A 19,201-nucleotide genomic window follows, 5' to 3' on the forward strand; every position below is an offset into this window, starting at 1 on the left:
AACTCCAGGGCGGTGTAATAGTAGGGTAAGTGCTGGATAGTGTAGGGGTTCAAATTACTATTCTAACTTCAGGGGGGTGTAATAGTAGGGTAAGTGCTGGATAGTGTTGGGGTTCCAATTACTATTCTAACTCCAGGGGGTTGTAATAGTAGGGTAAGTGCTGGATAGTGTTGTGGTTCAAATTACTATTCTTACTCAAGGGGGGTGTAATAGTAGGGTAAGTGCAGGATAGTGTAGAGGTTCTAATAACTACTCTAACCAGGGTGGTGTAAAAATAGGGTAAGTGCTGGATAGTGTAGGGGGTTCAAATTACTGTTCTTACTCCAGTGGGATGTAATAGTAGGGTAAGTGCTGGATAGTGTAGCGGTACAAACTACTATTCTAACTCCAGGGTGGTGAAAAAGTAAAGTAAGTGCTGGATAGTGTAGGGGTTCAAATTACTATTCTAACTCCAGGGTGGTGAAAAAGTAAAGTAAGTGCTGGATAGTGTAGGGGTTCAAATTACTATTCTAACTCCAGGGGGGTGTAATAGTAGGGTAAGTCCTGGATAGTTTGGGGGTTCAAATTACTATTCTAAATCCAGGGGAGAGTAATATTAGGGTAAGTGCTGGATAGTGTATGGGTTCCAATTACTATTGTAACTCCAGGGGGTAGAAATAGTAGGGTAAGTGTACGATAAGGGAATAAATTACTATTCATATAACATGTGTGTTTAATACTCGATTATTCATTTTTAAAATATTAGTATATTTTTATTTTAGATTTTTTTTAAATCAACATGAGTGTTTAATTCTAGAGTATTCATTTTTATTAAAAAAGGAGCATTCATTATTTTTTTTTTTTAAGTCTTGTAAGGGTTCTTCTTACAACATGTGTATTTAATAATAGAGTATTCATTATTTTCTTTATAATTATCAAAATATGCAAATTAATACACTAATACCTTAAAATTGAAAATACTCTTGTAACAAAATCAAACCTACTTAAGTACAAAAAAACTAATAATAAACTTACCCAAAAATGCGTTGTAATGGCATGCGTTGTAATGAGATCTGCGTTGTGATGGCATGCGTTATAATTGCATGCGTTGTAAAAGCAGTGCGTTGTAATAGTTGCGTTATAATGGTTGTTTACCAAACTTGGTTTTGGCCAAGTTGATTTCCAGTCCTCTTAGTGCGCAAAAGTTTGCAAAGCCGTCCAAGACACGTTGCAACCCCATTGATTTTCTGGATAACAACAGAGTGTCATCCGCGAACATCAATGTGGGTACATGGCCTGAGGCCAGCCTCGGGGCATCAATGTCCTTTATGCCCACCAAAGAATCCACAAGGCCATTTATATAAATACTGAAAAGGGTAGGGGCCAGAACGCACCCCTGGCGTACTCCCTTTCCTACCGGAAACCGCTTCGAAAGCTCTCCTTGTCTCCCACACCTGACCTGATCCTAAGTTTCTGTGTGTAGCCTGATTAGGACATCCAAAAGGTAAGGGGGTAGACCTAGTTCTGAAAGAATTGTCCACAGTTTTCCCCTAGGCACTGGATCGAATGCAGTCTTCAGGTCCACAAAAATGAGGTAGAGGCTGCCACCCTCTACACTCACTGCTCTCCAATACAGGACCTGGAGTCTGAATAACGGATCAGTGGTTAACGTGCCTGCCCTGAAGCCAGCCTGGAGAGGACTCAAGATCTTATTTTCCTCCATCCAGGCTTGCACCCTATCTAGGATAATTCGACCCATCAGCTTCTGCGTGTTATCTATTAGACTTATGGGCCTGTAATTTGATGGTAGGAGAGGGCAGCCTTTTGTATAAATGGGTACTATTTCTGCCCCCCCGCCAACTTTCAGGTGGGTCCGTTCCCCTAAGAATAGAATTCTAGAGCACACAGAGATAAGGGGCCCATATTCCAGTTTGGGACCTATACAGGTCCCCGGGAAGTCTGTCCAATCCGGGTGCCTTATTTGGCACTAGTTTGTTAATAGCAGATAGAACCTCTAGAAGAGTGATTTCCTGTTCCCCGCCCGATAGATACTCATAGGTCGGAGAGGAGACAAAAAATGCTGATGCATCTACACTTGAACAAGCGTACAAAGATCCAAAGTGTTCTTCCCATATAATTGAGGCTGTATTAGATTCAGTTGCAACTTTAAGCTCTTGCCCACCACCCCTCACTATGGCCCAGCATGAATTCAAATCTCTTTTCTGGAGCGTAACTCTCAATTCTTTCAATTTATCAGCATCCCAATCTTTCTAAGCATTTATAATGGCCCGCTTATATAGATGTCTGTGTTCCTTAATACCTGTCTTATCCTTCGCTTTAATCGCTTCCAATAAATCTTTCTTGATACTTTGGCAAGACGAGTTATACCAAGGATGTGACGGGAGTGGTTTTGCCTTTGTGCTAACTTTTGGGTAAAGAATATCCTGAAGACCAGCAATCAACTGGCTATGGATTTCTAGTGGCCTGGTCACCTGGCCAGCTTGCAGGCCCACTTGCACCACCTCTGCCATTTCCTTAAGATAAGGCACGGCCCGCTGATAAATACCTGCCAATTTGTCTGGGCAATCCTGAATATAAGGCCATTTTACCCTCCTCCTATTATTTTGTAGCAGGAGTGGCTCGTGTGCTAGTGGAAGTGGTTCAAGATTGTTCACCAGGCCCCAACTTCCTGGCTTGAGTGACATAACTAAGCGTTATGGTCACTGTCGCTCCTTCTAACAATCTGAAAATCTACAATCCTATCCCAAGAGCGACACTCGACCATAATATAGTCTATAATTGAACCATGCCCTTCTCTATTAAACGTAGTTTGCCCAGGACTATCTGATTTAAACCTGCCGTTACAGGCCCTCAGTGAAAAGGACAGTATTAAGGAGTTCATTTGGAGGACCAACGGAGTCCACGCTCTTACAGGGGGAATGCATGGTTCCATAATGTTCCATAGTTGGTTCTCACTATCCTCATCAATCTCATTACTCTGATTATTTAAGGGTTCAAACTGGGAGTTAAAGTCCCCCCCTACTATTAAAATGGTCTCAGGGTCTGAAGTTGGCAGGTAATTACTGAGATTTTCTACAGTTATAGATTCTGACCCATTCTGAGTCAGCCTTGAGTAGACATTGATTAAGGCGAGTCTCTTTCCGGTTGGCAATGTTAAGAGAACACATTGGATGTCCATTGAGTTTGTGGGCAAGTGCTCTGCTGTTTCACCGAGGTGCGTACCTATCCAAATGCTAAGGCCTCCCGAAGGTCTACCCCTGGTCTTTTTTGTAGCCATTATGTCAAATATAGCATAACCCGTTTGTTTGTTACTTTCGAGAGCCCATGTTTCCTGTAGTAGACAAATATCATGTTTGCCTATAAACGTATCCCAGGCAGGGCATAATAATTTATTTTTGATCCCTGCAAGGTTCCATGAAAGGATAAGGATACTCTCTTGTTTATCTCGTGATCCATCCTCGTGGACTTCCTTCACTTCTAAGTCTACTGTCACTGAGGTCCCCTCATCTAATTGGGATGTTTCACTTAGTCTCCCCTCCTCCACATTCAGATGAGTAGTTCCTATTTCAACTTGCCGATTAGTCGACATCACCCCAGCTGGATTTATTTCATCGTTCCTCTCAATACTCATACTGTTACCACTCCTGTTTCTATGAGTCACCCCCTTAGTCTCACTACTGTGCATCCCACGCTGTGCTTCATGGCGATCGGCTCCTCCTGGAAAAGGGTTTGCAACAACAGTATCCCTTCTCGCAGGAACAACTGATGTTGTCACACTACGCCTCAACCGTCAGTCTACAAGATCCAAAGTGCTGAAACGGTTATAGTGATAAAACATGGCCAAGTCTGTCGTACCATCCTGGGGCCCAGACCACAGGTCGGTCTCTGCCTGCACATAGCGATCAAAGTTGTCCCTTGTCTCCCACAGTTCCCTTCTAGATGCTCTATCTGGATTAGCAGCAATAGGAAAGGCCGGATAGAAATGGGTCAAGGGTAGGGATTGGATCTGTGTCGTTGAATTACCCATTGGCCAGTTACAAATGTGGACTACAGCCCTTCTGTCCCTAAAATTAATCACCACGCTATCGCCCAGTATCTGTTTCGCCTGTGTGCCTACCCAAGCCACACGCCGTGCGAAAAGGATCTCACCAGAGACTTGGTTTGGAAGTGGCCTGTTTTGTCTCAACCAATAAATGCATTTTTTTAAGGTCTCTATATGTTTCTCTTTTCCCTTCCTTCAATTCAGGAACCCCTGCTAATACCACCACATATGGTGTGGACTCTGGGGGAAGGTCGAGGCGAGAAAGGGCATTTAGATCTAGTGGCGGGTTTGTCCTGTTTGTTGACTTTTTAATCTCCTCCCCGCCTCTTTCCTGGCCCTGCTTAGCACTAATATCAGTTTCCCCAGTGTTTGACAGATCATTTCTTCTTAAACGATAGTCATTTAAGGGTTGTGCAATTGGTAATGCTGGAGCAACATTGCAGACTTCTGTTGTTACGGGGTTAGGCACCGCAGTAACCGGTATAGGGGGAGTTACAGACCCTTCATTGGTTACTGCCCCACAATCAGTCCTGATTCCACCCCCAGCATTCACGGTAGAAAAGAGTGTCTCTAAATGGTTCAACCTAGCTTCTATAGAGTTCAGTCTGTCATAAATAGGTAGACAGGTCTCAGTAACAACAAGCTCCAGTTTGGCCCAAAAGACTTCTCCTTGATCAGATTTGTCCATCTTTCCAGTATCTATATTTGTCGTAGATCGGTGCCCAGCCGTCTTAGAAGACTCCAGAGTAGGTACAGAGATTCCGTGCCGATTTGATTCCTGATCCTCATGCACTTGAGTTTTGGCCTTCTTATTAGAGTTATTCTTGTTCAAGGCCCATCTCGCTTTCTTTTAACTGCAGGATCAGGTGCTGTGTTTGTGTCCCGGGTTTGGCTCTGTTGGTGGACCGCGATCTAAGTCTCGGTTTCACTATTTCCTGGCTTTCATGGTCGATTGCATCAAGAGGTAAACTGGTCACAGCAGTGTTCGCGATTTCTAAGACACTTGGCGTACTGGTTGAAGCAATTTGTGGGTGCAGAACCTCTCCTTCAGGGGTGGGAGTTAAAGCTACAATCTCAACCAATTGTGTAGTTACTGGTGACAAAGCTTGAGCAATCTCAACCAGTGATGACCGTTTGTGAGAAAGTAGTCCTGTGGAGAGTCTTTTCTCTGTGAGCTCAATCTCATGGGACAGCAATCTAGAAGCTCTTATCAGGAATTGATCTAAGGTGCCCACAATAGTTGTTCCAGCAGAATCACTGACAAAATTTCGACCTCCAAAATATCGACCTACAGAAATATCGAGTCTAAAATATCGAGGGCAAGAATATCGACATCCTATCTACAACATGGTAAGTACAAAAATATCGAAAAAATAATATAGATGTTAAAAATATCGATGTTAAAAATATCTTTTTTTATTTCTTTTAAAATATAATTGTAAAATAAATTAAATAACACTAATGAATATAATATACATAGTTATAAGTATCTAATAATGTTTAAAATTAATAAATAATACATATATAATAATAATATATTAATTAAATATATACTGTAAATATATAATATATATGTTCTGAACAATATGTTGTAATAATTATTTTACTAACTTATAAATTATTAAAATATATTCTAATTTACTAATACATTTACAAACATAAAACATTAACATAAATAAAATGTACAAAACATAAAAAAGTAAATATACTTTTAATATTTTTACAATTAATTATATAAAATGTTGGATAGCGTAGGGGTAAAAATTACTATTCCCACTCCAGAGAGTGCAACAGTAGGGAAAGCTTTGGATAGCGTAGAGGTAAAAATTACTATTCCCACTCCAGATAATGCAACAGTAGAGAAAGCGGTGGATAGCGTAGGAATATAAATTACTATTCCCACTCCACAGAGTGCAACAGTAGGGAAAGCAATGGATAGCGTAGGAGTAAAAATTACTATTCCCACTCCAGAGAGTGCAAAAGTAGGGAAAGCATTGGATAGCATAGGGGTAAAAATTACTATTCCCACTCCAGAGAGTGCAACAGTAGGGAAAGCGTTGGATAGCGTAGGGGTAAAAATTACTATTCCCACTCCAGAGAGTGCAACAGTAGAGAAAGCATTGGATAGCGTAGGGGTAAAAATTACTATTCCCACTCCAGAGAGTGCATCAGTAGGGAAAGCGTTGGATAGCGTAGGAGTAAAAAGTTACTATTCCCACTCCAGAGAGTGCAACAGTAGGGAAAGCGTTGGATAGCGTAGGGGTAAAAATTACTATTTCCACTCCAGAGAGTACAACAGTAGGGAAAGCTTTGGATAGCGTAAGGGTAACAATTACTATTGCAACTCCAGAGAGTGCAACAGTAGGGAAAGCATTGGATAGCGTAGGAGTAAAAATTACTATTCCCACTCCAGAGAGTGCAACAGTAGGGAAAGTGTTGGATAGCATAGGGGTAAAAATTACTATTCCCACTCCAGAGAGTGCAACAGTAGGGAAAGCGTTGGATAGCGTAGGGGTAAAAATTACTATTCCCACTCCAGAGAGTGCAACAGTAGGGAAAGCGTTGGATAGCGTAGAGGTAAAAATTACTATTCCAACTCCAGACAGTGCAACAGTAGGGAAAGTGTTGGATAGCGTTGGGGTAACAATTACTATTCCAACTCAAGAGAATGCAACAGTAGGGAAAGCACTGGATAGCGTAGGGGTAAAAATTACTATTCCCACTCCAGAGAGTGCAACAGCAGGGAAAGCATTGGATAGCGTAGGGGTAAAAATTACTATTCCCACTCCAGAGAGTGCATCAGTAGGGAAAGCATTGGATAGCGTAGGAGTAAAAATTACTATTCCCACTCCAGAGAGTGCAACTGTAGGGAAAGCGTTGGATAGCGTAGGGGTAAAAATTACTATTCCCACTCCAGAGAGTACAACAGTAGGGAAAGCGTTGGATAGCGTAGGGGTAACAATTACTATTCCAACTCCAGAGAGTGCAACAGTAGGGAAAGCATTGGATAGCGTAGGAGTAAAAATTACTATTCCCACTCCAGAGAGTGCAACAGTAGGGAAAGTGTTGGATAGCATAGGGGTAAAAATTACTATTCCCACTCCAGAGAGTGCAACAGTATGGAAAGCGTTGGATAGCGTAGGGGTTAAAATTACTATTCCCACTCCAGAGAGTGCAACAGTAGGGAAAGCATTGGATAGCGTAGAGGTAAAAATTACTATTCCCCCTCCAGAGAGTGCAACAGTAGGGAAAGCGTGGGATAGCGTAGGAGTAAAAATTACTAAAAGAGGGGAATGGTAACGGCTTTAAGGAGCGCACAGCACAACGTCAAGGTTATATGTAGCAAAACAGTATATCAAATAGGTGCTCAGGAAGAGGTGGGGGGCTGGTTACCACAGTCCCCAAGGCAAACCTAGGTCCAAAATTAATTTTAGTCTTCCGAGCACTCAATCTTTATCAAAAATAGAGTCTTTATGTAGTTTTCATTCCTTTAATGTTCACTCTGCATCATCAATTCCAATTCTCCATCAAAAACGATTGCTTGCAGCCAACGCGCGTTTCGTCAAGTCCGTGTAGGACAATCTGACTTCCTCAGGGCTGCAACCCAAAGGATTACAATAAGTCTCATTCTTACAAATACAACGCAAAACAAACCATACATTGTTTGCATATTAATATAAATTATACAGGGCAAGTACCATTCTAACCTAAGTTCAGGTACAGTATGTATTCACTGCGTAAACATACTATTCTCACAAGAAGGACTATATTTGCCAAAGACAAAAACTCAATATTAATATATAAAACCAACCTATTTCAAACTATCAACTTATATACAGGTCACGTATACAGCGTAGTAGGTACTAGGATTGTGGTTCCCGAAGCCACCAATGGTTAACAGGTTAAGTAAATGACTCACCTAGCTAGTAGTAATAGTCTACCCTCGGACCATCCAATTGTTATTCCTCAGAAATTTGAGTCAATTTCTTCTCTACACGTTCTCAATCTATAATAGAGGTTATGACACATGTCGTCTTATTCACACTATTAAATCAGTAACACTAAATAGAATTTTACAGCTAGGTGGTAAAGAAAGGTCCACCTATTCAATACATGAACTCACCATAAAGTGGTAGGGTATTTCTATATATCTCCAACACGTGTAATTTTATCCAAATCCTCACTTGTAGTGTTTCAATGTATTTATTCAATCAATTCCTAAAGTAAATTGAAAAGCGTATCAAAAGTAGTCTCTATGTGTTGTTTAGCCCAAGAATACATTTATATTCTTTGCCTCACCTGTTCTTGCAGTATCTGTGAATATACGTTTTTATCTCACTGTATCTTCAGAATCCTCCGTGTGAAAGAGGGGGATCAATGACACGAGTCCGTGTCTAATAAAAGAAAAATTACAATTAAAAGTCTCACATTATCCTCATCTATTACTTTCTAGAGTTTTGACAATGTCCCTGCATTACGTCCGATAAACTCACCGTTTAGTAAGTATCGTTTTCCGTCTCTTGCTCTGGCGTTCAGCGTGGGCGCCATCTTTCAATAGCAATTTATAGTATAAATCTTAGGCGACATCTTGTAGTGTCAAATGTGCCCGAAGTTCGGCATATATATTAAGATATCACTAGACTCGCCATAAGTTGAGTGTTCGTTTATACGTTAAAGTCATCGTCTCTATTCCCTGTCCATATGCGCATCATTCTTCATTTTATAGTTAACTTTTTCGGCGTTTCCGCGCGGGCGCCATCTTTTAATGGTAAATCGAGGCGAATTACACGGTAGACATCTCGTAATGTCTCCGTATACCCGGCATTGTATTAACGCTATCCTGTGCTTGCCATAGCTATGATATTGTCAAAACTTATTATTTGATTCTTCTCACATATTATAAAATTTCAACTAAGGCGGTCTGTATAAGAGCCTTGTCGGCGAATTCATCACAACAGACGCCATCTTGTAATATCTGTGAATATTCATAAGTAAATAGATTTGGGCTAAATAAACATAGGTCTCGCCTTGTCATATAGATATCCCTAGTGCATTTGAGTTAGTATTACTACTCCATTTATTCAAAATTAGTCCCAATGTCTTTCAGTCACTAGGGTAATTCCCACCCTTTATGGCAAGTTTCCATCCCAATTTTATATTCTCTAGTCCTGTGAACCACTGTGGTCCTCAGGGTGACCACAATCCTTTCCCTTTTCTTGGTATTTACCAAAAATCCTGCATTGTCTAACAAGTCTATTCACTCTAAGCATAAGACATAACGTAGAGGCAGTGGGTTCAACAGTATTATTATTAAAATTGAGTTACATCTTACTCATAGTGGAGTACTGGGTTCACGTACTCAATCAAAAGCCTTATTTTCCTTCAATCATTTTCTTTTCAATAGAATATGCAATGTTAGAGAGAAAATTAGTAAATACCAAACATAAACAGAGATCTAGGCACCAACATTGTCAATTGCATTTATCACTTCTACTAGTCTTCCCTTAATTACCAAGATAGAACTCATACTCATGATCTACATTAAGGCCACACTCTACCGCCTTGAGTCTAATCAGCCAGAGTACTTCTCGTTTCCTTAGTGCCAGTACCCTGTTACCTCCTCGTGGGTCAGGTTTAATATGATCAATTCCATGGTATGAGAAAACATGTTGATCCTTAGTTTCAAAATTCTGAATTATGTGCGATGCAATCGGATACCTTGTGTCACCATTTTTCAATGCTCTATAGTGCTCTGCAATTCTGTCCCTGAGCCTTCTCTTGGTACTTCCTACGTAGATTTTTCCACATGTACAAGAAATCACATAAATCACGTAAGTTGTATCGCAGTTGATGAACATGCCAATAGTATATTTACCAGAGTTGTTGTATTCAAAACATAGTACCTTTTTCATTGCCCATCTACAAGATATACATCTACCGCATTTATAAAATCCCTTAAAACTGTTCAACCAGTCAGTTTTATTCTGTTTAGTCGGATAACTAGGGCTTAGCATGTTCTTAAGAGTCATTCCTCTCCTAAATGTCACACTAGGTCTGTCATAAATATATGGTTTCAAATCATCATCTATACAAAGTAGGTGCCAATGTCTGTTTAGAATGGAAAATAATTTGGAGCTGTCGGTTCCATAATTGGTTATCACTCTTACTTTCTGGTCAGTTGTTCTAACATCCTTACAGTCTCGTATTAACGTAGTTTCTCTTTTCACCTTCTTCACTCTTGAAACGGCTTTGGAAATCACATTCCCTCTATATCCTCGATTAAGGAATCTAGATGTCATATCTGCTATGTTATGCTCAAACTCTCTCTCTGTTGAGCAGTTACGTCGGGCTCTTATTAGTTCCCCATATGGTATAGCTCTTTTTTGATAGTCAGGGTGACAGCTCTCAGCATGTAGAATTGAGTTACAGCTTGTAGGTTTACGGTACATTCTACTATGAATCTTTGTTCCCTCCACATGTAACTCCACATCCAAGAAAGTGATTTTCTGTCTGTCATAAGTAGTCGTAAATCTCAGATTATACGAGTTTTCATTCAAGTAGTCAAAAAAACCTTTAAGTTTCTCTACCGTTCCCGTCCATATCATCAGACAATCGTCAATAAAACGACCCCAGTAATGTATATATGGTGTCCATTCTGTTCCCTCAGGGCCCCAGATTCGCTCCGCCTCGAACCAACCCATGAACAGGTTGGCAAAAGACGGAGCAAACCTGGAACCCATCGCCGTCCCAAGTCGTTGTCTATGCCAGTGGCCGTCAAATAAAAACACAATATTTTCCAGTACCAACTTCGTCATGCGTAGTAGCATTTGGGTGTGATCAAACATTTCAGCTGGTCTTACACTGAGAAAGTGGTCCAAGGCACGTATGCCCATGTCATGATCAATAATGGTATAAAGGGATACCACATCCAGTGTAACTAATAACATACCATCTTCCCAAGTGATATCCTCAAGTAAATTCAATATATGCTTAGTGTCTTCTATGAAAGATGGTAGGTTATAGACATATTGTCTCAAAAAACAGTCAATGAATTCAGATAATCTCTCCGTCGGGCCACCAATGCCTGAGACAATAGGCCGCCCTGGCGGCTTGTCTCGGCATTTGTGCACTTTAGGGAGAGTATATAGACACGGTGATCTAGGTGTACTTAGTTTAAGGTAAAGGTATTCGTCATGGTCTAATAGTGTTTGGTCATACCATAGTTTAATTTCATCGTTAATTCTGACAGTTATTTCAGGAATGGGGTTGATAGTCAACTTCTCATAGAATAAAACATTATTGAGCTGAGAGTGGACCTCATCATTATAATCAGTAGTATTCAATACAACTATATTCCCACCCTTGTCTGCATTTCTTATCGTTATGGCCTTGTTATTCATAAGCTCATGTAGGGCTTCCCTTTCACCCATTGTAAGATTGTCACGAGATACCCTAGTATCCCTGCATTTGGATACATCAACCATTCTGTCTATATCTACACAGACCATCTTAAAAAATGTATCTATGGTATTTCCTGGGATCAGTTGTGGAGTCCATTTAGATTTTACTTTTAATCCACTCTCTTCCCTCTCAAATCTCGATATTTCAAGGTCTTCAATAAGTGTTTGCATTGTGACCGGATCGTCTTCCCTTTCAGTAAGTAATAAAAGAAGTTGAGTATCTTTCAACTCCTGTATAGTAATTTCACTCAAAACTTTATTAGAAGATTGCTTGTCTTTTGTAGGTACATTGGCAAAGTATTTCTTAATTTTCAGGTTTCTAACAAATTTAAAGAGATCTATTTTGGTCATACACCAATCCAAATTTATTGCTGGACAAAAACCCAAACCTTTTTTTAGAACATTAACCATATTCTCAGATAATTCACAAGAAGATAAGTTGATCACTTCTATGTCACATGAAACAGGTTCATCATTCATTGTCATTCCTTCCATGATCTCAGGCTCCTTATCCTTGCGCCTGGATCTCCTACCCCCCCTACTGCCTCTCCTTGTCTTTTTGCTTGCGTGTCTCTGTTTCTCATCTCTAGGTCCCGATTCCCTTTCCTTAGTCTTTGAACCTCCCCAAAAAAAGTAGTACTTTCTGTAGTCGGGACAACTTCTGGTGCATCTCCATTTTCACTACTCGATAGCACTGAAGATGCATCAGTATCACTTACAACAGGGGTGCCACCACTCCTTATGTTTGAGGGTGCTTTTTTAACCAGATAATCAAATCTCCTAGCAAAGGTATAGACTCGTCCTGTACTATAATCTTTCTCATCCCTTTTAAGTTTATGTGCTTTCCTTTTCTTAATCTCCATCTGCAGATCATTTAATTTTTCGTCTAGAACCAAATAGTTCTTAACCGTAAGTTCCGGTAGGTTCATCTCTTTAATTTCATCCTCAATTTTGCTAATCTCTACAAGTAATTTCACTATCTTCCTTTCAGCATTATCAATAAGGATCTGTATAAGGTTGCGTGAACTATCATTCAGTTCTTTTTCCCATCTATCATATAATTCTGGTTCCAAGTCCTCATACGTTGGTATTATATGTGATCTTAAACCACGAGGAATCCTATTCAGTGTCAAATATTGTTTTAGGGTGGCAGCATCCCACCACTTGTTCAACTCAGTGCGTTTTAACAATTCTAGTTTTACGAATTTGGCCCTTAAACCTTCTTTCTTAGTACTTGCTGGGGGGCCAATTGCTTTCTTGATGGTCCCTCCCGCAGCTAGGTTCCCAAACAGTGTCTCAGCTTCTTTGTCTCTATTCATTATCAAACCTCAGCGGCAGCTCTCTCACCATAAATTATAAAAAGAGGGGAATGGTAACGGCTTTAAGGAGCGCACAGCACAACGTCAAGGTTATATGTAGCAAAACAGTATATCAAATAGGTGCTCAGGAAGAGGTGGGGGGCTGGTTACCACAGTCCCCAAGGCAAACCTAGGTCCAAAATTAATTTTAGTCTTCCGAGCACTCAATCTTTATCAAAAATAGAGTCTTTATGTAGTTTTCATTCCTTTAATGTTCACTCTGCATCATCAATTCCAATTCTCCATCAAAAACGATTGCTTGCAGCCAACGCGCGTTTCGTCAAGTCCGTGTAGGACAATCTGACTTCCTCAGGGCTGCAACCCAAAGGATTACAATAAGTCTCATTCTTACAAATACAACGCAAAACAAACCATACATTGTTTGCATATTAATATAAATTATACAGGGCAAGTACCATTCTAACCTAAGTTCAGGTACAGTATGTATTCACTGCGTAAACATACTATTCTCACAAGAAGGACTATATTTGCCAAAGACAAAAACTCAATATTAATATATAAAACCAACCTATTTCAAACTATCAACTTATATACAGGTCACGTATACAGCGTAGTAGGTACTAGGATTGTGGTTCCCGAAGCCACCAATGGTTAACAGGTTAAGTAAATGACTCACCTAGCTAGTAGTAATAGTCTACCCTCGGACCATCCAATTGTTATTCCTCAGAAATTTGAGTCAATTTCTTCTCTACACGTTCTCAATCTATAATAGAGGTTATGACACATGTCGTCTTATTCACACTATTAAATCAGTAACACTAAATAGAATTTTACAGCTAGGTGGTAAAGAAAGGTCCACCTATTCAATACATGAACTCACCATAAAGTGGTAGGGTATTTCTATATATCTCCAACACGTGTAATTTTATCCAAATCCTCACTTGTAGTGTTTCAATGTATTTATTCAATCAATTCCTAAAGTAAATTGAAAAGCGTATCAAAAGTAGTCTCTATGTGTTGTTTAGCCCAAGAATACATTTATATTCTTTGCCTCACCTGTTCTTGCAGTATCTGTGAATATACGTTTTTATCTCACTGTATCTTCAGAATCCTCCGTGTGAAAGAGGGGGATCAATGACACGAGTCCGTGTCTAATAAAAGAAAAATTACAATTAAAAGTCTCACATTATCCTCATCTATTACTTTCTAGAGTTTTGACAATGTCCCTGCATTACGTCCGATAAACTCACCGTTTAGTAAGTATCGTTTTCCGTCTCTTGCTCTGGCGTTCAGCGTGGGCGCCATCTTTCAATAGCAATTTATAGTATAAATCTTAGGCGACATCTTGTAGTGTCAAATGTGCCCGAAGTTCGGCATATATATTAAGATATCACTAGACTCGCCATAAGTTGAGTGTTCGTTTATACGTTAAAGTCATCGTCTCTATTCCCTGTCCATATGCGCATCATTCTTCATTTTATAGTTAACTTTTTCGGCGTTTCCGCGCGGGCGCCATCTTTTAATGGTAAATCGAGGCGAATTACACGGTAGACATCTCGTAATGTCTCCGTATACCCGGCATTGTATTAACGCTATCCTGTGCTTGCCATAGCTATGATATTGTCAAAACTTATTATTTGATTCTTCTCACATATTATAAAATTTCAACTAAGGCGGTCTGTATAAGAGCCTTGTCGGCGAATTCATCACAACAGACGCCATCTTGTAATATCTGTGAATATTCATAAGTAAATAGATTTGGGCTAAATAAACATAGGTCTCGCCTTGTCATATAGATATCCCTAGTACATTTGAGTTAGTATTACTACTCCATTTATTCAAAATTAGTCCCAATGTCTTTCAGTCACTAGGGTAATTCCCACCCTTTATGGCAAGTTTCCATCCCAATTTTATATTCTCTAGTCCTGTGAACCACTGTGGTCCTCAGGGTGACCACAATCCTTTCCCTTTTCTTGGTATTTACCAAAAATCCTGCATTGTCTAACAAGTCTATTCACTCTAAGCATAAGACATAACGTAGAGGCAGTGGGTTCAACAGTATTATTATTAAAATTGAGTTACATCTTACTCATAGTGGAGTACTGGGTTCACGTACTCAATCAAAAGCCTTATTTTCCTTCAATCATTTTCTTTTCAATAGAATATGCAATGTTAGAGAGAAAATTAGTAAATACCAAACATAAACAGAGATCTAGGCACCAACATTGTCAATTGCATTTATCACTTCTACTAGTCTTCCCTTAATTACCAAGATAGAACTCATACTCATGATCTACATTAAGGCCACACTCTACCGCCTTGAGTCTAATCAGCCAGAGTACTTCTCATTTCCTTAGTGCCAGTACCCTGTTACCTCCTCGTGGGTCAGGTTTTATATGATCAATTCCATGGTATGAGAAAACATGTTGATCCTTAGTTTCAAAATTCTGAATTATGTGCGATGCAATCGGATACCTTGTGTCACCATTTTTCAATGCTCTATAGTGCTCTGCAATTCTGTCCCTGAGCCTTCTCTTGGTACTTCCTACGTAGATTTTTCCACATGTACAAGAAATCACATAAATCACGTAAGTTGTATCGCAGTTGATGAACATGCCAATAGTATATTTACCAGAGTTGTTGTATTCAAAACATAGTACCTTTTTCATTGCCCATCTACAAGATATACATCTACCGCATTTATAAAATCCCTTAAAAGTAAAAATTACTATTCCCACTCCAGAGAGAGCAACAGTAGGGAAAGTGTTGGATAGCGTAGGGGTAAAAATTACTATTCCCACTCCAGAGAGTACAACAGTAGGGAAAGTGTTGGATAGTGTTGGGGTAACAATTACTATTCCAACTCCAGAGAATGCAACAGTAGGGAAAATGTTGGATATCATAGGGGTTAAAAAACATACTTATAAATAAAAGCTTTTTATTTAAATAATGATATAAAGTATTAACATTTTTTAAACCATATACAATACTTATACATAATTATAAAAAACATGATTACCTAAATATATTTAAGCAAAAATAAATATTAAAAAATACCATTTTATAATATTTAATGACCAATTAATAATTATTTAACAATTATATTATTTACAAAACAATCAATTAAAAATAAAAATACTTAATTACATTTACATTACTTCCACCATATTCCCCTATAAACCCACTACCCACAACAGAACACATTTATCTATTTATGAATTAATTAAAATTATTTACCACTCAATTAAAATTAATTACCAATAAATTAAGAATAATTACCAATTATTTAAATTTAATTTATAATTCCTACTAATTAATAATTAATTATACATAATTAAAGAACTTCCCACCCTATTCCCCTATAAACACACAACCCGCTACAGAACATATATATTGATTAATCAATTATTTATAATGAAATAAACATTAATGAAATTTATTTACCAATTATTTAAAATTATTTAATAATAACTACTAATTATTTTTTAAATTAACATAATTAAATTACTACCCACCCTATTCCCCTATAAACCCACAACCCGCTATAAAACATATTTATCAATTAATCAATTAATTAAAATGATTAACCAATTAATTAAATGTAATTACCAATTATTTATAATTAATTAATATTAACTACTAATTATTAATTAATTTAACATATTTATATTACTTCCCACCCTATTTCCCTATAAACCCATAACCCGCTACAGAACATATTTGTCAATTAATCAATTAATTTAAATTATATTCCAATTATTTAAAAAAAATTACCAATTAATTACAATTTATTAATAAATCCTTCTACTTATTAATCAATTTAACATAATTAAATTACTTCCCACCCTATTCCCCTATAAACCCACAACCCGCTCCGGTACTAAAACATATAATTAACTTATAAATAAATGTATTAATATATATATGTAATACACATATAATAGTACTTATATTAATTACTTGAGTAAAACATATAACACATACATAATAAAAAACTACAGAAATAATACAAATATCGATATTAGTGTAATCAAAATTAGTAACGTTGATATATATGCTATCGATATTACTAACTTCGATATTACTTACATCGATATTAAGTATTTCGATATTACTTACCTTAGAGTCGATATTCTGTCCCACGATATTCTTGTCTTCGATATTCTGCACCTTCGAAATTATTGACACAATATTTTGCTACATCGATATTTCTAACTCGATATTTTGACTGTGTACCGTTCCACCAGTGAGGGATTTTCTTCACTTTTCTGGCTTGCTGGTGTTCATAGCAGCCTTGCGTTAGTACTGTGTTAACAGGTTCGAAAATGTAGGCTTACAACAATGAACTAATAGTCACTGACCTTTAGTGTGGCGTTACACGCAGAGCCAAAGGGGGTGGCCCCGTTCAGTCCCTGAACGTTCTCGGACGTGTTGAGACGGGCCCGCCCTTGGCCCGGGCTTTGCCCGGCACCCGCCCGCGTGCGCGTCCTGCGGGGCCGGAAGTAAAAGCTGGCTAAAATAGCCACCAGTAGCAAGGGGGTGTGGCCGCCGCCTGCCGCGTCCTCCCGCAGCCTCCTGATGGGTCAATGGGCTTCTGCAAACTCGCGCTGCATCTCCCGCGAAGCGGGAGACGCGCAGTCCGATTTTTAAATCCCCCGGTAGCAAGGGGGTGTGGCCACCGCCTGCCGCGTCCTCCCAGAGCCTCCTGATGGGTCAAACTTGCGCTGTGTCTGACTGAAAAACAAGTTGCCTGCCAAAATATACATCGGACCTTCAATATGCCAACCTGAGACCGAAAATCGGGTAGACTGTAATCACTCTGGAACCCAATGCGCTGTACGTGAGTAAGGAGCGTTCTAGGTAATGATCAGTCAAATAAGACTTCACAAGGCATAGTTAGTAAAACACTCAAGAACACTAAGAAACCAGGAATATATTTTAAAGGTTAATTAGAATCAAAATCCTATCCCAGTATACACAATAGGAATAGAAACTCATATTAAAATAAACAAGATAGTGGCAATGGTACAAAAGGTAAAATAATAAAAAATACAGCAACGTTGTGATCGTACCATAAAGCTTCGTTATTTCAACATGCCCGGCCCACTTTCTTTCAAATAACTAAGCTAAATATAGCAACAAAAGAAGCCTACTTTGAGTTTTAAAGATGGTTCACACCCGCATACCTCTTTTGAACCAATTTTCAGCAAAGAAACCTGCTATTCTTTTTTGCATCTGCAAGTCAGTAGACAAGCTGAATGCAGTCTGTATATGCCTGTCCATACCATTAAGCAAAGGAAAATGATTACAGTTATAGCTCTTAATGATCCTTAGTCTAAAGACCATGGTACGAATATTCTCTCTATTTTGTTACGCTTTGTTCTGGTTTCTATATTGTGTGAGAACATTGTTGAACATTTTCAGAATAAACAATTTGGAGCAAAGCCTTGTGTGGCCTTTCATGTACTTACATTCTGCAAAATGGTGCATATTGTTTGAAAACAATAGTTAAGACATCAAGATAACAATTTCAATGAAGCCTGGTACATTATTTAAAAACCATCACTGGAAATTCAAACAATACATATTAATATATTCAAGCAGACTTAATTATCATATTAGCTATCATGTTGAAAGGAATAATGTCATTAAAAAATGTGCTTTTATACTTGAAACATACACCTTAGCAATCATAACATATGATGATTATTACTTTGTGCGTTTACTGGAACTTGGAGGTGGGGGTTACTCCAACCTCATAGATTAAGGGTAGCGAAGTAAGTCACCTAAGCTTGGGAAATAATCATAACTAGGATATGGGCTCTGATTCAGTGGCTTCTCACTCAATGGGCTCTAGCAATGACAAAAGAGAGGACGGATGCAATCTGGTCTATGGGGACAAGTGCAAGCCCAAGTACACAAAAGGCTCACCACAGACCAAAAGGGTGTTTCTCGGTCTAGCTAGCCTGGTAAGACAACCAGGTGCCGGACCACCAGAAACAGCATGTTAAATGGACAAAACCGAGAATAAACAGTGTACCAATGTACCTGCTCTCCAGGTTTAAAATATTTGTACATGCATTTTAATTTCTTTGTATGTTTGGAGAGCCTGGCCTCAGCCGCCAATATCCTTTATTTTAATTCATTACTTGAATTCCGATAGCACACTTGCTGAATATTTGTTTGCTAATTGACATTTGTTTGTTGGTTAAACTTTTAATTTGCCTTTCCCTTATATTCCTAGCAGCAAGGAGGAAGACATGATTCTTCTTTTCAATCTCCTTCATCCTCGTAAAAAGTTAGTTGTTCAATTTTTTTCACACCTCACCATTACATCAGATTGCTGTAAAATGGTCTGTGCCCAAACAATCTGCCTCTAA

The sequence above is a fragment of the Lissotriton vulgaris genome, chromosome 8, assembly GCF_964263255.1.
Source record: "Lissotriton vulgaris chromosome 8, aLisVul1.2, whole genome shotgun sequence".
Classification (NCBI taxonomy): domain Eukaryota; kingdom Metazoa; phylum Chordata; class Amphibia; order Caudata; family Salamandridae; genus Lissotriton; species Lissotriton vulgaris.